Raw genomic sequence first — 20,964 nt, 5'->3', positions numbered from 1 at the left:
TCCAAAAGAAAACAGTGCCAAGAAAGTACTAACTGCAGAAAGCAAAGGTCAGGGTGTGTAGAATTGAAGAGGAAGAAGAGCAGTCTAGAAGAAGCACTGTGGAAAACCATTTTTTACTCGCCACCTCACCTAAACATCTTTGGTTTATCCAAAATTAAGATACATTTCAATTTCAAGCCCTAACTATGCCTCAAAAATTTTATGGTCACTTTGCCATGTTTTTTGGCAACACCAGCAGTCACAAAATCTTAGTATATAACATAAAATTTCATTTAAAATGTTTCTGTTTAAACAATTCTTATTATAGGATAATCCAGTAATATGCTGCTAACCAATATTTGATTATTCATTTGGAATATTCTAAATGTTAACTCTCACAGAATACAAAACTTAATCTTTATCATCAAATCAAAGTAGAAAGTGTTAGGTTAGGGTTTGCTAGGATGTATATGATTTCAAGAAAACAAACAGGCGTAGCTGAAGACATTACAGACGTCTCATTCCTATCTCCCAATATTTTCTCCAAAAGAAATGCAGAACAAGAAAGGGAAAATAACTACATGAAAACCATGCATAAGGGCAGAAGGTATATGGGAAATCTCTACCTTCTCCTCAGTTTTGCTGTAAACATAAAATAACTCTTAAAAAAAGTAAACTCTTTTACAAAATTCATGTGGAATCTCAGGGGACCACAAATAGCCTAAACGATCTCGAAAAAAAGATGAACAAGGTGGAGGACTCTCACTTCCTGATTTCAAAACTTACTACAAAGCTACAGCAATCAAAGCAGTGTGGTATGACATAAAGACAGACATATACCAATGACATAAAATATAGAGAGCTCAGAAGTAAATCTTCACATATATGGTCAATTGATTTTCAGCAAGGGTGTCAAGACTGTTAACAAAGAGAATACCTCTTTTCAACAAATGGTGTGGAGAAAACTGCATGTCCACATGCAAAAGAATTAAGCTGGACCCTTAGCTTACACCCTATGCAAAAATTAATTCAAAATTGACCACAGACGTAAGCATAAGATCTAAAACTATAAAACTCTTAGAAGAAAACACGGGAAAATCTTTATAACACTGAATTTAGCAATGGCTTCTTGGACTGAACATCAAAAGCACAGGTAACAAAAGAAAGAATAAACTGACTTCATCAAAATAAAAACTTCTGTGCATGAAATTACAGTATCAAGAGAATGAAAACACAACCCACAGAACAGGAGAAAATATTTGCAAAGCATATGTCTATTAAGGATTAATATCCAGACTATATAAAGAACTCCTACATCTGAACAACAAAAAACAAATAATCCAATTTAAAAATGGGCAAAGGACTTGAATAGACATTTCTCCAAAGAAGACACACAAATGGCCAATAAGTACATGAAAAGATACTCAACATCATTAATCATTAGGGAAATGCAAATCAAAACCACAGCGATATACCACTTCACACCCATTAGAATGGCTATTGTCAAAACTAAAAATGCACTTCTCAAACCTTTAAGGTTTTCAAGCTAGAACTCAAATATGTAATGTACTGACATGATAACAATACATCATGGGAACAATATCTTCATCATATGTAGTCCTAAAGTTCTTAATTGTTAATTTCTAGAAGAGCTTAAAATAATTAAACAAAAAATTCAAGGCCACAAAAAAAAAAATTTTCAACGCCCTGGAACACAATATATTAGACTTGAATAACACAACTACACATTATTACCTTACAGAACTTCAATCTTTGTGGATTGAAGGATTGTGCAGGATAAGAAAAAATGCATCAGAAGGAATATTTTAAAAACCAGAAAGGATATATTTTTATCACCATGATCAACAACTTAATGTAATGGACACATATATAACAGAACACTGAACAGCTGTATACTACACACTCCTTTCAAATACACACAAAAATTATAGAAATTAACCACATGAAATGTAATGACGTCAGAGTTTCGCATTTAGAAGTCAAGTGACAGTGGGTGTGGGAAGTTACAGATGAAGGATTGGCCAAATGTTGATAATTAATGAAGCTGGGTAATGGGTACATGGGGATTTTGTATTGTATATTAAGACATTTTTCATAATTTCATATATGTTTCAAATTTTTCACAACAAAAAGTATTTAAAAAGTGATTATAGAGGTTCTAGCTCCAGTTAAGATGAAATGAGCACACTCCTTCCTGTCTGTCCCACTGAATGCAACTGAAAGCCCTGGATGGAATATCTATAGCCCTGGATAGAATATCTATCTAAGGACTCTGAAAAGTAAATGTCAGCAGGCAGAATGGAAAAGGAAATAGATCTCAAGGTAGCGCTGAAATGGAAGTGAGCTTCCAAATTTCTTCCTCTGGTCTCTCCATGCCAGAATTCAAACTTAGCCTGACACTAAACATGTGCTCTGGATGCAGACATAAAAATCTCCAAGAAGAGCCATTTATTTCTGGTTTGATGAGTGGGAAAAGGGACTTACATGAGTAAGAGAGAGTGGGAGAAATTCCCTGGATTTGCATGTGTGTGTGTGTGTGTGTGTGTGTGTGTGTGTGTGTGTGTGTGTTGTGTGTCTTTTTTTGTTTTCTCCCATCCCAGCAACAAAGCACTCCTACAGAGGAACCAGCAGCTGAGAAGTCATGTAAAATCAGAAGAAGGGAAAACTTCTTTTCTAACCAGAGGAACTGTGCTCCAAGAGCACTGGGGCAGCTCTTCTATTTTTCTATCCTTTGTTCACTAGACCCAGGAGGCTGATGTAGTTGAATTATATGACAGGGTAGGGAAAGGAAAATTTCAGGTTTGAATCACGAGAAGCAGGGTCCTTGGGAACAAGTAAGTGTTGGGGATATCACAAAGAAGGGGAGCTCAATAAAGTGAAACCATAAGGTTCAGTATGATCTCCTGAGCTCACCTCCAAGGTACACATGTAGATCTTACCCTAAGCAGCATAGCAAAGGATCTATGAACTAAAATATGGGGTAGACCACCACCAAGGTTCAAGACTGGCCACTGTGTGGGGCAAAAAAGGGTCAAATATGGATAGTACTGAAAAGGCTAAGAAAACTGAACTGACATTGGAACTACAACCCATAAAAGGTGGGTTGGAATTTGCAGCCTGAACCTAATAGGCCAACTGCCTGCTAAAGAAAAAAAACCAACATTCTTTACAGGATTTAAGTAAGATCTGTAGTGTCAAAACATGATATTCTAGGAGAATTATTTGCTCACAGACCCACTCCAAAAAACTATATAAAGTTCTTCAGATGGAAAAAAAAAATACTGGAGGGAAACTTGGAAATTCGGGAATGAAGGAAGAGCAACAGAAATTGGCTTTCATCGTTTCTAAAAAGTTTGCTGTAACTCTTACCTTTGTTCCTTTGTGTGTAATATGTCATTTTTCCTCTGAGTACTTGTTATTTGGTGCATGCTAGACTGGTAGCAATGGGTTCTCTGTTGTCCTGGGATAGCCACAATTTTCAACAGTGACCTTGTGTCACTGGGTCTTGTGCATGGAGCTTTCTCAGTGGCCCTGTCTCTCCTCAGATGTAGACTTCTGAAGATCTCAGCTTCTGCCCCTCCCCCAGAGGTTGAGGATTTCTTTTTCTTTTCCTCTTCTCTAGAGTTAACGGATTTTCACCTGTGCTCTGAGGTGACAGGGTTGCCTTACACACTGGTAAAATTAAAAGTCCAACAACACCACATATTGGCAAAGATGTGAAGCAATGGGAACACTCACACTTGATGTTGGAAGTGTAAATTGATTCGATCACTTTAGAAAAGTTTGACATTATCTTGATAAATTGTAGACATGAATACCTTTAACCCTGCAATCTTACTGTAGAAAAATTCAAACATATTCTGAGATATGAACAGGAATGTTCATAGCAACACTGCTTGTAATAACCAAAACTAGCAACAACCCAAATGTCTATCAACAGTTAAATGGATAAACATGTCCTAATTCCTAATGTGGATAATTGAATAAACAGGGATCCACGTTATAGTCATTAATGAGTAGCTTTATTTTTTTACACATTTTACTGCAAAATAAAATATATTTTTTAAAAAAGGAGTTACTAAATTAATTTTGGAAAATTTACATCCTCCCCCCAAATGCTTTACAAATAACACACTGTAAGTCTCATAAATATAATGTTCAGTGGAGAAGCATATCATAAAAATATATACATGGTCAGATTTCATCTATATAAAGTTCAAAACAAAGTGTTTAGTGATACACATAACCATGATTATAACCAAAATTCTGGAAGATAATTTATCTCCTGAAGAGATAAATTGTTTTATCAAATTATGCTCAGAGACTGAGATTGTCTTTGCCAATGACTTATTTAACACAGGTTAATTGCGGGAATTATATAATAATATGTCACAAGCCAACAGCATACAGGATAATGTCTCTTAATAAGCCAATAAAGAAATATACTCTAAAGCAATGGTAGATTGCTTTGGGTGGTTGATTCAAATGATTACACTATTGTTCCAGGCAAAGGGGAGATGAAAGAAATAAAGCCCAAATTGAGTTGAGGTGTACCTTTTCTATCAGTTGGTTTTCCGAACAGTCAGCTTAGCCAACCAAGAGCTGCCAGAGCAAACTGAAGTCCCTTGTTGCTAGAGCTGGATGCTAGCGGAATGAAGGCACCAGTGCTGGCTGACAAGATGATCTCCTTCACAAGACCGCTGCACTGTTTTCATCACTGCTGGCAAAGAGTAACCTTGCCACAGCAGGTCTCTGGAGAGTTATTTTAGATCAGCAAAGAGTAGCCTTGCCCAGACTGAACACTCTCAGTAAGTCCTCACAAGTTCTTGGTATTTAAAGTTTAAATGTTCATTACAACATAGTCACTCCTCCATATGTTCACATCAACAAGCACTTAGTAGCACAACAACTTTGATGATATCATCTTGACACAGCCTCCCCAATGTAAACAAATTCACCCTTAGATCAAAACAACTTCACTTAAGCCATAAACAAGTAGGTATGAAATCATAACAAACCAACACACAACAAGCTGTGTGATCAAAGAAGGGCACATCGGGGACTTCTGGGGTGATGTAAATGTTCTTTTTGGCCTGATATGGCTCACTTTTTAAAATTATTCTTTAAAGTGTACATATCTGTTTCATGTAGTCTTCTTTATGTGCTATATGCCATATCTATATGTGATATATACAATATAAAATTCTTTTTTAACGATACCCAACCATTCAAAAGCTGATATTAGGTTGAGTTAATCTAACCATACAAGAGAACAAATCTAAATGGCCTATGTAAACCTACAACCATATCCTCATTTGTAATTTGCTAACTGTCTAATTCATTCATTGCTAAGTCTGTTTGCTTTGCTCATAAAGCTGTAACATGGGAATGTATAGCAAAAGCAGCGGTTGACTAAACCTAACTTTACAAAAAGCTGAGACTAACCCCAGGAAGAGCACATTTTTTAAAAATAAGGGAAACAAAAAATTTTGATCAACAATAATGTATTATATGTACCATAGAACAAAGAATACTTTATGCACTTCCCTATTAAATTAAAAAGCTCTAAATCCTACTGTGATATAGAAATATGTGAACATAAAATGAAGGAATCAATATTTAATAAGAATGTCACCTTACATTTGCAGAGAACTTTATATTTTAAAATGCTCCAACGAATACTCTCATTTGCACTATACTCAATTTCCAGACATGGAAAACGAGGTACCTGTATTAAAATGTAATAACAATTCCATGTCAGAACTCAACTGTGAGGCCATGACATGTTTCTCAGAGTCTCATTCAACAGCAAAGAATCTGTAAGAATAATATACATTTCTGCCAAAGGAAGTCTCTTTCTACATAAATAACAATTTCAGCGGAATTTTTTAGTGTTCACAACAACAGACATCTTTATTGATACTCTTTTATAACAATCTGTCTATATTTACATTCCCTCTAGAAACAAACCTCCTAGGCTGACAGCAATATTAGATATTTCACAGGATGTTTTCCTGCCTTTTTTACCTTTACTCCAATTTCTATTTACCCAGGTACTTCTTTTTTGTTAAAACTTTCGCTTATTTACTTGAAGATGTTTTAAACCCTAGGATTTAATTAAAGCAAAATTAGAACATCACAAATTAAAGTTCTACTAAACATGTAGATAAGTTTGTATTGTTGTATATTGTTTTGTTCTGCTTTGTTTAATAAACTGAGGCCCAGAAAGTTAAGTGTCTTACTCAAGGTAATCTAGTTAACTTGACCTCTTACTGGCCATTAATTTTGAAGTCAGCCAGACCTGTGTTTCTGACTTTGGCAACTTTGTACTTCCACAGAACAGGGATACTTACTGCAAAGAACTATGAGGAGGATTAAATGAGAAAATTCTTGTAAAAAGCTGAGCACAGTAGCAAATTATGAATAAATGTTTGTTTGGAAGGTAATATAAGAGAATGCTCCTAATGGTGATAAATCAAATAAAAACTGTATAGTGTAACATAAATTTCACTAAAATGTTACATAAACATATAACGCCTAAATATTTTCCTTTTAATGCAAACATTTAATTAAAACGCAGAGTAAGGGCTTCCCTGGTGGTGCAGTGGTTGAGAGTCCACCTGCCGATGCAGGGGACACGGGTTCGTGCCCCAGTCTGGGAAGATCCCACATGCCGTGGAGCGGCTGGGCCCGTGAGCCATGGCCCCTGAGCCTGTGCTCCGCAATGGGAGAGGCCACAACAGTGAGAGGCCCGCGCATACCGCAAAAAAAAAACAACACAGAGTAAGACTCCAATCATAAACTTATCTATAATCTATCCTTGCTATCTAATCAAGGAAATGGACATTTTTGTTTCTTTTTCTAATCTAAATACCATTTCAAATACATGGAATCACTTTGCCATTTCTAAGAAGCCTTGTATTTTGACTCAAAACTATCTACTCCAACAAGAAAAAAACAAACAACCCAATTCAAAAATGGGCAAAGGATTTGAATAGACATGTCTCCAAGGAAGATATACAAATGGTCAATAAGTACATGAAAAGATGCTCAACATTATTAGTCATTAGGGAAATGCAAATCAAAACCACAATTAGATACCACTTTACACCCATGAGGATGGCTATTATCAAAAAAACAAACAAGAAACAGAAAATAACAAGTGCTGGAGAAAATGTGAAGAAACTGGACCCTTGTACACGGCTGGTAGGAATGTAAGAGTGCAGCCACTATGGAAAACAGTTAAACATAGAATTACCATGTGATTCAGCAATTCCAACCTTAAGTATATATCCACAAGAATTAAAAGCAGAGATTCAGGGACTTCCTGGTGGTCCAGTGCTTAAGAATCCACCTTCCAATGCAGATGACCGGGTTTGGTCCCTGGTCAGGGAACTAAGATCCCACATGCTGCAGGGCAACTAAGCCCATGCACCGCAACTACTGAGCCAGCGCACTCCAGAGCCTGCACACCACAACTAGAGAGCCTGCGTGCAGCAAGTACTGAGCCCGTGAGCTCTGAGGCCCGTACACCACAACTAGAGAGAAGCCTGCGTGCGCCGCAATGAAGAGTTCGCCTGCACACCACAACTAGAGAGCCTGCGTGCAGCAAGTACTGAGCCCGTGAGCTCTGAGGCCCGTACACCACAACTAGAGAGAAGCCTGCGTGCGCCGCAATGAAGAGTTCGCATGCTGCAACAAAAAGATCCTGCATGCCACAACGAAGACCCGACACAGCCAAATAAATAAATAAATGCAGAGATTCAAACAGATACTTGTATACCAGTGTTCATAGCAACATTACTCACAATAGCAAAAGGTGGAAATAGCCCAGAAGTTCAACAACAGAAAAACAGATTAAAAGAATATGCTGTGTACATACAATCGATCATTTGGCCTTAAAAAGAAATGAAATTCTGATACATACTACAACATAGTAGTCAGATTCTATTTTTAGCTTTGGGTCCTTTAAATTCCCCTGTACCCCTTATGGCAGCATGTAGTGCAGCTGCAAACGCCTCCAGATCATCATCCACTCTATCCTGCCTGTATGTAAGTTACCCACAACAAACTTCATAAATGCACTTTATGGAGTTGCCTGCTTTGTTTTTTGGTCTCAAAGTTCCTTCTCAGTTCAGAAAATATTATTCAGTATCTCTGCTTCCCAACATGGGTCAACAGTAGGCTATTAGTAGTTAAGTTTGGGGGAAGTCAAGAGCTATATGTGGATTTTTGACTGCTCGGCGGGGGGCGGGGGGGTGTCAGTGCCCCTAACCTCCACCTTGCTCAAGGGTCAAACATAATTACCAACCTACAAAGAGGGAACCAAGAAACTATATACCCAGACCTCACTCTCCTCCTATCCGCTGCCACTGGCCAAACCCTACTGGATACCAGAGCGAATGGAGCTAGTAGCATGTAGTCCATAAAGGTCAGCTTCTTGGAGCACAAGCAGGATGGAGAAGGGTAAAGAGTGAATACAGGGACTTCCCTGGCGGTCCAGTGATTAAGACTACACGCTTCCACTGCAGGGGGAATGGGTTCGATCCCTGGTCAGGGAACTAAGATCCCCACATGCCGCAGCAGCCAAAAACAAAAGAAGAGTGAATATAGAGGGGGCAAATGAAGACTATCGGGCACAATATGACATACTGCTTTCCTTCACATTTCTATTTTATTATACAAAAGGAGGAATTATAATCAACATATTTTTCAGTACAAAGAAGTTGTTCCTGTTGCCACAAAAAGTAGGGAAGTGAATAGGTTAAAAAGAGAAAGGTTTTTTGTTGTTATTTAAAAAGAAAAGGAACGTACACATTTTTGACAAGAGGATTCAGTACACAGTCTGCCACAATACCCTTACAAACACAGAGATAAAATATGAAGAAAGAAAAAGGAACAATATACCAGAATATTAGAGCTAAAAGAGACCTTAGAAATTTTCAAATTTTCAGTACAAAAGGAAACTGGCCAGAGAGGATGATTCTTCAAGAAACATCATCAAAATCATAAAGCTACTTAGCAGCAAAGTTGGAAACAGAAACTAGGTCTATAACTCCCATAACTCCTTGTCTAATTCTCTTCTCATCATACTTATACTATAGAAATAAAGCTGGAAATGCTTCATATTGGGAAAATTAACTAGCAAACAAGTTAAAAAACAATAACCACCACCAAGACTCATAGGTTAGCATGCTTCTTATAGTAGTAGAACCCTAGGTTTCCCACAATAACAATATTCTGCCCTCTACCCTCTTAACCGAAAAATGACACTTTGTGAATCTTAATACAGTACACGTAGTACCTAGAAGTTGAACAGAGACTTAACCTGAGCTTAAAGAAAATATGCAGTCAGGAAAGAAATTATCAATGAGTTGAGAGCCATTTTCCTATAGAGCATGAAATTAAAACCTCTGGGTTAAATAAGTAATGGGAGTAATCTAAAGCTTTGACAATTGAATTGCTCCTTCAAAAGCTAGGCTATATATGAAGAATGCATACTCCATTGGTCAGGATGAACACAAAAATCACTTCCTAAAAAGGACACTAATTACATACTTAGTTAAAAAAAAAAGAGTAAAAATGGAGTATCTGGAAGACAAAACCCATAACATCAATTATAAAGAGAAACTAATGAAGAAAAAAAGGAGAGAGAAACTAAGTGTTAAGGATTAAATTATTTATAAAAGTAAAAGCAAATTAAAAATGGCTTCTTTTGGGACATCCCTGGTGGCGCAGTGGTTAAAATCTGCCTGCGAATGCAGGTGACACAAGATCGATCCCAGGCCCAGGGAGATCCCACATGCTGTGGAGCAACTAAGCCCATGTGCCACAACTACTGAGCCTGCACTCTAGAGCCCGTGTGCCACAACTACTGAAGCCCGTGCACCCTAGTGCCCGCCTGTTACAACTACTGAGCCCGCATGCTGCAACTACTGAAGCCTGTGCACCTAGAGCCTGTGCTCCGCAACAAGAGAAGCCACCGAAATGAGAAGCCCACGCACTGCAATGAAGGGCAGCCCCAACTCATTGCAACTAGAGAAAGCCCGCGCACAGCAACGAAGACCCAAAGCCAAAAAACAAAAAAAGGCTTCTTTTCCAGAAAAGAGAGCTATTAACGGGGCTTCCCTGGTGGTGCAGTGGTTAAGAATCCACCTGCCAATGCATGGGACATGGGTTCGAGCCCTGGTCCAGGAGGATCCCACATGCCACGGAGCAACTAAGCCCGTGTGCCACAACTACTAAGCCTGCACTCTAGAGCCTGTGAGCCACAACTACTGAAGCCCGCACGCCTAGAGCCTATGTTCCGCGACAAGAGAAGCCACTGCAATGAGAAGCCCACGCGCCACAACGAAGAGTAGCCCTCATCGCCACAACTAGAGAAAGCCTGCACGCAGCAACAAAGACCCAACTCAGCCCTAAATAAATAAATAAAATTTTTTAAAAAGAAAGATATTAACATCAAACCTTTATAGTTCATTTAAAAACTTTCAGACACTCAGAAAATTTCAAAGAATACTATTATGAACACCACATGTACATTACCTAGACTGAACAATTAACATTTCACCTATTTGCTTCGTCTATCCATATCTATCAAGCTATTTTTAAGGCAGACAACTTCAAAGTTACAGACATTAAAACACTTTAAATATTTCAATAATGTTTTCCTACATAACTACAATACCATTATCACACTTATTCAAATTAATTGCAATTTCCTAATATCTTCTAATAGGAGTACGTATTCAAACTTCCACAAAATATATAGCTGATTTTTCAAACTAGGATCCACACAAAAATCATGTATTATCTTTGGTTTTGTTTCTCCAATCTCTCTAATCTAGGACAGTTCCTTCATATACAACCTTTTTCTCCCCTGACCACTCTAATCTTATTTTATTAGCTATACATAACATAAAATTTATCCACACCCAGTAGAATGACTATTATATGTTTGTTTGTTTATTCATTATATGAAAGTGGAATCCTTAGGAAAAAAAACAAAAAAAGAAAGTGGAATCCTTGTGCACTGCTAATGGGAATGCAAGATGGTGCAGCCACTACAAAAAACAGTATGGCAATTCCTCAAAAAATTAAACATAGAATTACCATATGATCCAGCATTCCACTCTGGGGTATATACCCAAAAGAACTGAAAGCAGGAACTTGAACAGGTATTTGTACACCCATGCTTATAGCAGCACTATTCACAGTAGCCAAATGGTGAAAGCAACACAAGTGTCCATCAACATGAATGGATAAACAAAATGTGGTTTATAAATACAATGGAATATTACTCAGGCATAAAAAGGAAGGAAATCCTGACACATGCTCCAACATGTATGAATCTTGATGACATTATGCTAAGTGAAATAAATCAGTCACAAAAAGATAAACACTGTATGATTCTGCTTAGATGAGGCACCTAGAGTAGTCAAAATCACAGAGACAGAAAGTAGAATTGTGGTTGCCAGGGACTGGAAGGAGGGGTATTGGAGAGTTATTTAATGGATGCAGCAATTCACTTCTACATGATGAAAATAGCTCTTGAGATGGATGATAGTGATGGTTTCACAAGAATCTGAATGTATTTAATACCACTGAAGTGTACACTTAAAAAATGATTAAGATGGGGCTTCCCTGGTGGCACAGTAGTTGGGAGTCCGCCTGCCAATGCAGGGGACGCGGGTTCGTGCCCTGGTCTGCGAGGATCCCACATGCCGCGGAGCGGCTGGGCCCGTGGGCCATGGCCGCTGGGCCTGCACGTCCAGAGCCTGTGCTCTGCAATGGGAGAGGCCTCAACAGTGAGAGGCCCGCGTACCGCAAAAAAAAAAAAAAAAAAAAAGTTAAGATGGTAAATTTTATATTATGTGTATTATACCACAATTTTTAAAACTGAAGAAAAAGGAAGGAAATTCTGATACATCCTGCAACATGCATGAACCTTAAAGACTTACATTAAGTGAAACAAGCCAATCACAAAAAGACAAATACTATACGATTCCACATATATGACAAACCTACAGTAGTGAAATTCAAAGAAACAGAAAGTAGTATGGTGATGCCAGAGACTGAGGGGAGAAGGAAGTAGAGAGTTATTGTTTAATGGGTATAGTTTTCTGTTTGGGAAGAAGAAAAAATTCCAGAAATGAATGGTGGTGATAATTGTACAACAATGCAAATACACTTTATGCCTGCCAATTGTATACTTTTAAATGTTTTTTTTAAATGGTAATTTTTTTAAAACAGTGGTAAAATATACATGAAATTTACCATTTTAACCACTTTAAAGCTTATATTAAGTATATTCACCACACTGTGCAATCACAGCACAACCCTAATTTTTTAACAGAACAGGACATCTATATTGCATTTCTCAAATTCTGTATTTATCTAATTGCTTCCTTGTAGAATGGTTTAAATATTTCTCTAGCCCCTTTATTTCCTGTAAACTGGAAGTTACATCTTGACTTAAGTTTTCTTCTCCCATGTCTAATCTGCCATTAATAACATCAAGTGTATCTTTCATCTCACACTGTAGTTTCCATCTCTGGAGGTTCAGTTGGGTCTTTTTCGTATCTTCCGTGTTTCTATTTAAACATTCAATCTTTCTTCTAGTTTCCTGACCATACAGAATACAGTTTTAAAAAACTGTTTTACCATCCCTCTCCACTAATTCTATCACCTGTGTCCTTCTGTTTCAGTTTTCATTGTTTTTCTTGTCATTATGAGTCATATTTTCCTGCTCCTTTGCATGCCTAGTAATTTCTGATTGGATGCCAGACACTGAATTTTACCTTTTTGGGTGCTGGATATTTTTGTATTCCTGAATCTATTCTTGAGCTTAGTTCTAGGACATGAATATGTTACTTGGAAACAGTTTGACTGTTTCAGGTCTTGCTTTTAAGTTTTTTGGCTGGGTCAGAGCAGTGTTTAGTTTAAGACTAATTTACCCCACTGTGGTTTGGCTTTCTGTAGCTTGTTACCAACAGTTAACCTTGATCCAAGAATATTAAATGCAAAATTCCAGAAATAAACAATCCATAAGTTTTCAACTATGTGCTATTCTCAGTAGCCTGATGAAATCTCACACTGTCCCACTCCATGCCCCGTCCCCTGTACCGCCTGCCCCCCGTATGAATCGTCCCTTTGTCCATCATATTCATGCTTGATGTGCTACTCACCAGTTAGCATATACAGGCTTTGGTACTCCCCAGTTTCAGGCATCCACTGGGGGTCTTCGAATGTATCACCCACAGATAAGGGGAGACTACTGTACTCCACCTGGTGACCTGTTAAAATATATTCCACTCTGGCTGGTAGGAAAAAACACTATCCCTGCCTTTGTTCGCTCTTTTCAGGTAGTTCTTTTCCTAGCCTCGGGTAGTTTCCTCACATGTAGTCACTGATCAATTCTCAGCTGAATACATGAGGGTTCTCCCTCCTTCTGGCTCTCTCATCTCTAGCATTCTGCCCAGCAAACTCCAGCTGTCTTGGCCTCCCCAGACTCTCTCAATTCAGGAAGACCACTGTGCTCTGCCTGGGTTCGCCCTCCCTACTCTGCAGCTGGGAAATGCTCTCCAGGCAGCAAGCCAGAACAATCACAGAGCTCACCTCCGTTTGTTTCCCATCTCTCAGGGATCACTGTCCTTTGCTGCACAATGTCCAAAATCCAGGAAACAACTGTTTTGTATATTTTGTCTCCCCTTTTAGCAGCTCCAGGTGGGAGGGTAAATATGGTCCCTGTTACTCCTTCTTCACAGGAAATGGAAGTTAAGATCAATTTTTCTGTCCCTTTTATTCCTCATTGTCTTTGTAAATTATTTTAAAGCAACTCTCAGACATGGTATCATTTCACTGCTATATAGTTTAGTATGCCTCTCCAAAAATATCGACTTTCTTTTTAGATAAACATGTCACTGTTATACTTAACAAATTTAACAATAATTCCCTGGTATCATCTAATGTCCAGTCCATATTCCAATTTCCCCAACTTTTCAAAAAATTCTTTTGCTTGTAAACAACTGGTTGTTCAAATTCTCTTTAATGCTAGCATCTAATGAACACTACTCTGTGAGGGATACTATGCTAAATGTTTGATATCCATTACCTTATTTAATCTCAATAACCCTGAGCTAAGTATTATTATCACTTCTATTTTACTGAGAAGGACACCAAAACTCAACACTTTTAAGAAATTTGCCAGTGGATGGCAGGGGAGAGTTTCTCTGATCTCAAGGCCATTGCTCTTAACCATTATGCTTCATTACCATTTCAGGAATTATGAGGATATAAAGTCAGATGATATCAATGCTTAAGTTGATAATCAAATTCTGAAACAACTTAATTTAAATGTTATCACAGATCAAAAACCCAAGAAAATTAGCAATGCTTCTTTATTTGAAATACGTTACAATAGAATCTACTTGATCATTTTTAAAAATACAATTTCCAAATCTAAAAGTAAGTTTTATTTGAACAAGGAACATGATTGAAATACAAATTAACTATCATCTGAAACTAGCAAATGTAGATATAAGTGTATTTATAATAATCCACAACAATTCTGTCAAATAGAATGTGTTGGGATGATAGAAATGTTTCATATCTGCACTGTTCAACACAGTAACCACTAAAACAACCCAATCAAAAAATGGGAGGAAGACCTAAATAGACATTTCTCCAAAGAAGACATACAGATGGCCAAGAGGCACATGAAAAGATGCTCAACATCGCTAATTATTAAAGAAATGCAAATCAAAACTATAATGAGGTATCACCTCACACCTGTCAGAATGGCCATCATCAAAAAATCTACAAACAATAAATGGTGGAGAGGGTGTGGAGAAAAGGGAACCCTCTTGCACTGTTGGTGGGAATGTAAATTGATACAGCCACTATGGAGCACAGTATGGAGGTTCCTTGAAAAACTAAGAATAGAATTACCATATGATCCAGCAATCCCACTACTGGGCATATACCCAGAGAAAACCATAACTCAAAAAGACACATGCACCCCAATGTTCACTGCAGCACTATTTACAATAGCCAGGTCATTGTAGCAACCTAAATGCCCATCGACAGACAAATGGGTAAAGAAGATTTGGTACATATATACAATGGAATATTACTCAGCCATAAAAAGGAACGAAATTCGGTCATTTGTAGAGATGTGGATGGACCTAGAGACCGTCATAGAGAGTAAGTCAGAAAGAGAAAAACAGATATTGTATAGTAACACATATATGTGGAATCTACAAGAATGGTACAGATGAACCTGTTTGCAAGGCAGAAATAGAGACACAGACATAGAGAACAAACGTATGGACACCAAGGTGGGGATGGGGCGGTGGGATGAATTGGGAGATTGGGATTGACATATATACACTAACTAATATGTATAAAATAGATAACTAATGAGAACCTGTTGTATAGCACAGGGAACTCTACTTCACTTCACTATACAGTAGAAACTAACACAACATTGTAAAACAACTATACCCCAATTACCTAAAGTCACCATAAATTCTGATCTGAACTTCCAAGGTGCTCAATGCTTAGCTTCCCTTGCATAGTGAAGGAACAGGCTATCTTCCACTTACTGAGCTTTACTGAACTCAGAGTTTGTGTAAAATTCACTCAATACATTCCCCCAGCCTGACAGTTATACTTGGAGGAGGCAATCTTTACTTTTTATGTTTTTTTAATTGAAGTATAGTTAATTTACAGTGTTGTGTTAGTTTCAAGTATACAGCAAAGTGATTCAGTTATACACACATATATGTGTGTGTGTGTCTATATATATATATATATTCTTTTTCAGATTCTTTTCCACTTTAGGTTATTACAAGATATTGAGTATAGTTTCCTGTGCTATATAGTATGTCCTTGTTGTTTACCTATTTTATATATTGTAGTATATATATGTTAATTCCAAACGCCTAATTTATCTCTCCCCTGCCCCAGCCCCACTATCCCCTTTGATAACCATAAGTTTGTTTTCTATGTCTGTGAGTCTGTTTCTGTTTTGTAAATAAGTTCATTTGTATCATTTTTCAGATTCTACATATAAGTGATATCATATGTTTGTCTTTCTCTGTCTGACTTACTTCACTTAATATGATAGTCTCTAGGTCCATCCATGTTGCTACAAATGGCATTATTTCATTCTTTTTTATGGCTGAGTAATATTCTGTTGTATATGTGTACCACATCTTCTTTACCCATTCATCTGTCAATGAACATTTAGGTTGTTTCCATATCTTGGCTATTGTAAATGGTGCTGCTGTCAACACTGGGGTGCATGTATCTTTTCCAATTAGAGTTTTCATCTTTTCCAGATACACGGCCAGGAGTGGGTTGCAAGATCATATGGTAACTCTATTTTTAGTTTTTTAAGGAACCTCCACACTGTTCTCCATAGTGGCTGCACCAGTTTACACTCCCACCAACAGTGTAGGAGGGTTCATTTTTTTCTACACACCCTCTCCAGCATTTATTATTTGTAGATTTTTTGATGATGGACATTCTGACTGGTGTGAGGTGATACCTCATTGTAGCTTTCATTTGCATTTCTTTAATACTTAGTGATATTGAGCAGCTTTTCATGTGCCTGTTGGCCATCTGGATGTTTTCTTTGGAAAAATGTCTATTTAGGTCTTCTGTCCATTTTTTTGACTGGGTTGTATTCTTTATATATATCAAGCTGTGTGCGCTTAAGCAATCTTTAAAAACTTAGGCAGTCTGCTAATAATTATGTAGTTTAAACAAAGTTTTCTCATTTATTGCTATATCTGCAGTATAGAATTTTAAAACCTGCTAAAATCAAGACAAACTGAATAAAGAACCATCTTGCTAATTCTGCAGACACCTATATATTTTAAACTCTCTGGGGCTAAGCATTCTGAAATTGGGAAAATAAACTCTTCTAGACATTTTTTGTCATTGTTATTATTAACAATTACATTTAATGAGAATCTACTACATCCTAGGCACTTGGCATATGTTAATTAATCCTTACAAGACCCTTATGAGATAGGTATTATCATCTCCATTTGTAAATGAAATAATCTCAAGTTCAGAAAGATTAAGTAACTTGCTCAACATCAAGAAGTGATGGAGTTGGGTTTTAGAATATAGACCTGCCTGTCTAAACTAAAGCCCGTTAGCCAATTGTTAGCCACCAATGTTAGCAATTAAAGTTCATTCAAATGTCCATTGAATCAAGCTACTAACATCTTTTAAATGAAAACAAGAGTAAACAATATGTTGCTTCTATTATATTTTCTCTTAAAATATAATGAATTGTCAGAATAATCCATAAAGATATAAAACCAGACATTAATGTTAACTGTAGATTTAAAGTTAACACCCAGTGACAACAATTAGCGACAATTATCTTTTATATTTTATACAATGCTCAAAATGAAGTCGTTTCTATGCAGATTTTTGAACACGGAATAATTAAAAGAATCAGCATGTAATCATATTTACTATATACACTTAAATATTTAAAACTTTTATTTACTGTTTATAAACTACAGTTTATATAATCAAGTTCACCCACAGTACAAAAAATACTTACCAATAATCAATTTTAACAAGCTGGCCAAATATACAATATATTTAAAGTTAGAAAACCTGAATACTCCAGAGCATGTGTACTTATACATGTAATAACAATACAAATAGGCGCAAAGAGTTTAAATTTCAAGTTTTATAAATTAATAAAATAATACACATTAAAAAAGGAAAAATCAACATGTAAATTTTAAAATACAATTAATTTATACTGGGAAAGGAAAGAAATTATTTTTTTTAAATATATGTAAAATTATTTTAGTGAACATCTGCTGTTTTTGTCTGCCCAGCAATCTTTCTGCCTTCTCTAGGAAATGATACCTCAATTTTCCTTTAGGAACTGTATGTCACCTACCCTTAATTCATGTGGTTTGAAAATGTATCCCCCTCCACCCCACTCCAGGGTGGGAATAAGATCCAATCCTGGCCACACAAAGCATTCCATCTGTCTGGGCACAGAGATTGCCTCTAAGATGGGTAATGACCCAAGTCAGGCCAAGGAGACTCCCACACAGTAGTTTGGTGTTATCATAGAGAAAGGGAAATCTCTCTTCTGGAGTTTCTGAGGTTGTAGGATGTAAGCCTAATACTATTAGTACCATTTTTCCCAGGGACTCTGACTCCAGACTCTACTTTTCCACACTGATTCCCAAAAATGCAAGGGGAACTAGTGGTTACCTGGTGGCAGGGAAAGGATAAATTAGGATTTCAACTTTGTGTCATACTTTCTACAATGTTTTTATTTTTCAAAAATAAGCACATATTACTTTTATAATAGGAAATATAAAACATTTAAAAATACTACCCCTGTGTTTTCTTCTCAAATATGCTGAGATATCAATATTTCATGTCTTAAAAGCATTAATAATTTTCTCATAATTTACCAAAGTGAGTAAACATCTACTTAAAAAGAATCAGCTTTTTCCCTTGGCACGAAATCAAGCTATTTTCATTTTGAGTGTGCGGAAAAAAGCTGCGAGTAAACTTTTTTTAAAAATTGGCTCTCTTTTAAAGGAAATAGTAAAAAACTCTACTCCTTACGGAAAAAAAAATGGTAAACATTCAGCAATTGCTGCAGCCATTGTAAAAATTGCTCAAGAGGGAAAACTAAAGATTGAAAGTGGCCAAATTAGGTATAATAACTTTATCACTTTTGTCCTATAATTCTGAATAATATAAAATCTTAAGTGTCTGTTAAATCTTTCAGTTATAATTATTTTACATAATATTGCATTATGGGAGAAATTACATACCATTGTTAAATACAGGAAAGTCACTCTCAAAATGCACCCCTTGGAAATGTTAAAAAGTCTACTGAATATAGTAAATGTTCTATAGATTATAAATGAAGATAGCAATACACTCTTTTGTTCTCTTGCTCTTATTAGTTTCTATCACTCTTTCCTTTTCTCCCCAGGCACAAAACCAACTCCTGAATCTTTCCTTTTTGTTAGCATTACTTTGTGTCTTATAATCCTCAGTAAGGACACTTAGAGCAGCTGGAGGCCAGAGCCACCTTCTCACAAACAAGTGGCAGTGGGTTCTAAAAATTTTTTAGAATAAGGCAATATTTAACAAGCTCAATACCTTACCCAACGCTAGGAAGATAACGGGTAGTCGAACTGGCCAACACCTGTCTCAAGATGCTGACATTTTATTAATTTGTCATACAGTTTAATGAAACCTAAGCTCTCCTACAGCTATCAACCCCAAACTGTTTCACTCCTTTCTACTGCTAGATCACTTGCACATGTAACTCAAAGGAATACTTTAACATAAACAAAGGTATACCCAAGAAACTGCCCCCAAACCGATAGACACATCTATTGATACTTATAAAACAGAAATAAAATAGGACTTTCCAGGTACCACAAGGAAAATAAAGTATTTTACTCTAGTCCCTTAACTATAATATGGTTATTCTACTTATATTTACAAATATCTACAATACTTTTTAGGCATCTGAAAGAGAAGATAAAGAAACCATAAACCATAACATAACAGAGATCGCAACCTAAAGAACAGTTCGTTTTAAACTCTTTTCCCAACAGTCACACTGAGTCAATAACGCCCGGCTCATTCTCAAAGCATCGTATTGTGGGCCAGGACAGTATGGTGAGAAGGAAACTCGACAGAGAATGAAAACTGGTTACGGCACTGGGAAAGAGAAAAACTGAACAGTCCAAGAAGCCTGCACTTTGTTATGTTCCTTCAGGTCCCAGTGATTTTTCCACTTTTCTTCGTTTCAAAGATTAACACTTCCCCCATAAGAGATCTAACTGTAAACTCCGCACCCACTTCCAACCACATCCACAAATCCCAAGGATGTGTCCCTGGTCACCCGTGAGAAGAGGGACGTCGACGCTCAAGTGAACCCTGAGGTTGGGAACTCGGTAGAAGTTCTCCTGGCACAGGGAGAAGGGACTGGGTGAGGTGAAGGAAAGCTGAGGAAGGGAAGCAGGCAGGATTAAGGACTGCTCTCAAACCCCTAAACTGAGCACATCAGGGAGAGACAGCTATCCCGCTCGACCAGAGAAGTCGCCTGACCCCAGAGCAGACAAACAGCCGGAAACAGCCGGCCCCGGAGGTCAAGTCCCTAAAGCTGTTTCGCATCCCCTTCCCTTTCGTCTTTCCTAAAAGGCTGTCTCCTCATACCCTTCAGAGTCCAGGACTTACCCGTCCACGCTGGAGCTCCAGCTGCTTCTCCGTCAAAGCCGCCCACCTCTGAAAACCATAGAGACGAAGAAACAGGCGAGACCAGCCTGCAGCTCCACCGCCCATCCTCACGTGACGCTCCTAGCCGCTGAGCCTGTCGGGATCGTGGTGAAATGCGTGTGGGAGGGGCACGGAGGAAAAGGAGTGGGGAGAGCCCAGGGAGGCAACCGGCCCCGCCCCGGCCTCGGGCCCCGCCCCCTCAGTGTTTAGGCGGGAAGGTGAGAGAGTACTCAGAAGCTCTCTGGCCGTTTCTCTGGCGTTCGTCCCTCCCCGCCCCCGACACACAAGGGGTACAGGAGTCTTTTAAAGAGATTTATTGTGCCTGCTGCCACCTTGTTGGTACCCTTTTACGTGTTGGCTAAGCAGAAAGGAGTCAGTGAAAAGGAAATTGGACCACAGTAAGTTGGGAATTGTTCTTTTCGAACTGCATCTATGAGATTTAGGCGTCTGACAAAATTTGCCTATTTCTTGACCTTGAAGTTTTTTCCAATTTAGAAACCGCCTCACCGCTTCCTCTACTGTGAGGTTTCTCAAATGTTCTCTTTGCAAACTAATGTTATTGGAGAGTTTAGTCAGTAAGCTGTTAGGAGCATGTTTTTCTCTGATGTTGTTATCCGAACTGAGGCTCCAGAGGAGTCTTCTCTTCTGCTGTGGAAATAGAATGAC

General features: G+C 37.7%; 1 protein-coding gene across 2 annotated transcripts in view; it reads right to left on the bottom strand.

Annotated features, from left to right (window-relative positions):
* MICU1 (mitochondrial calcium uptake 1) overlaps positions 1-20,371 on the bottom strand; it is a 201,326-nt gene extending 180,955 nt beyond the window's left edge. The window contains exon 1 of one of the 2 annotated variants that reach the window (XM_060034819.1): positions 20,260-20,371. The gene's annotated coding sequence lies outside the window, so the exon portion shown is untranslated. The remainder of the gene's footprint in view (positions 1-20,259) is intronic. The other variant, XM_060034820.2, reaches the window with a different exon arrangement.
* Positions 20,372-20,964: the final 593 nt, after the last annotated feature.

Source organism: Delphinus delphis, chromosome 16 (genome assembly GCF_949987515.2).
Source record: "Delphinus delphis chromosome 16, mDelDel1.2, whole genome shotgun sequence".
Classification (NCBI taxonomy): Eukaryota; Metazoa; Chordata; class Mammalia; order Artiodactyla; family Delphinidae; genus Delphinus; species Delphinus delphis.
This window is presented reverse-complemented; position numbering and strand designations above follow the sequence as displayed.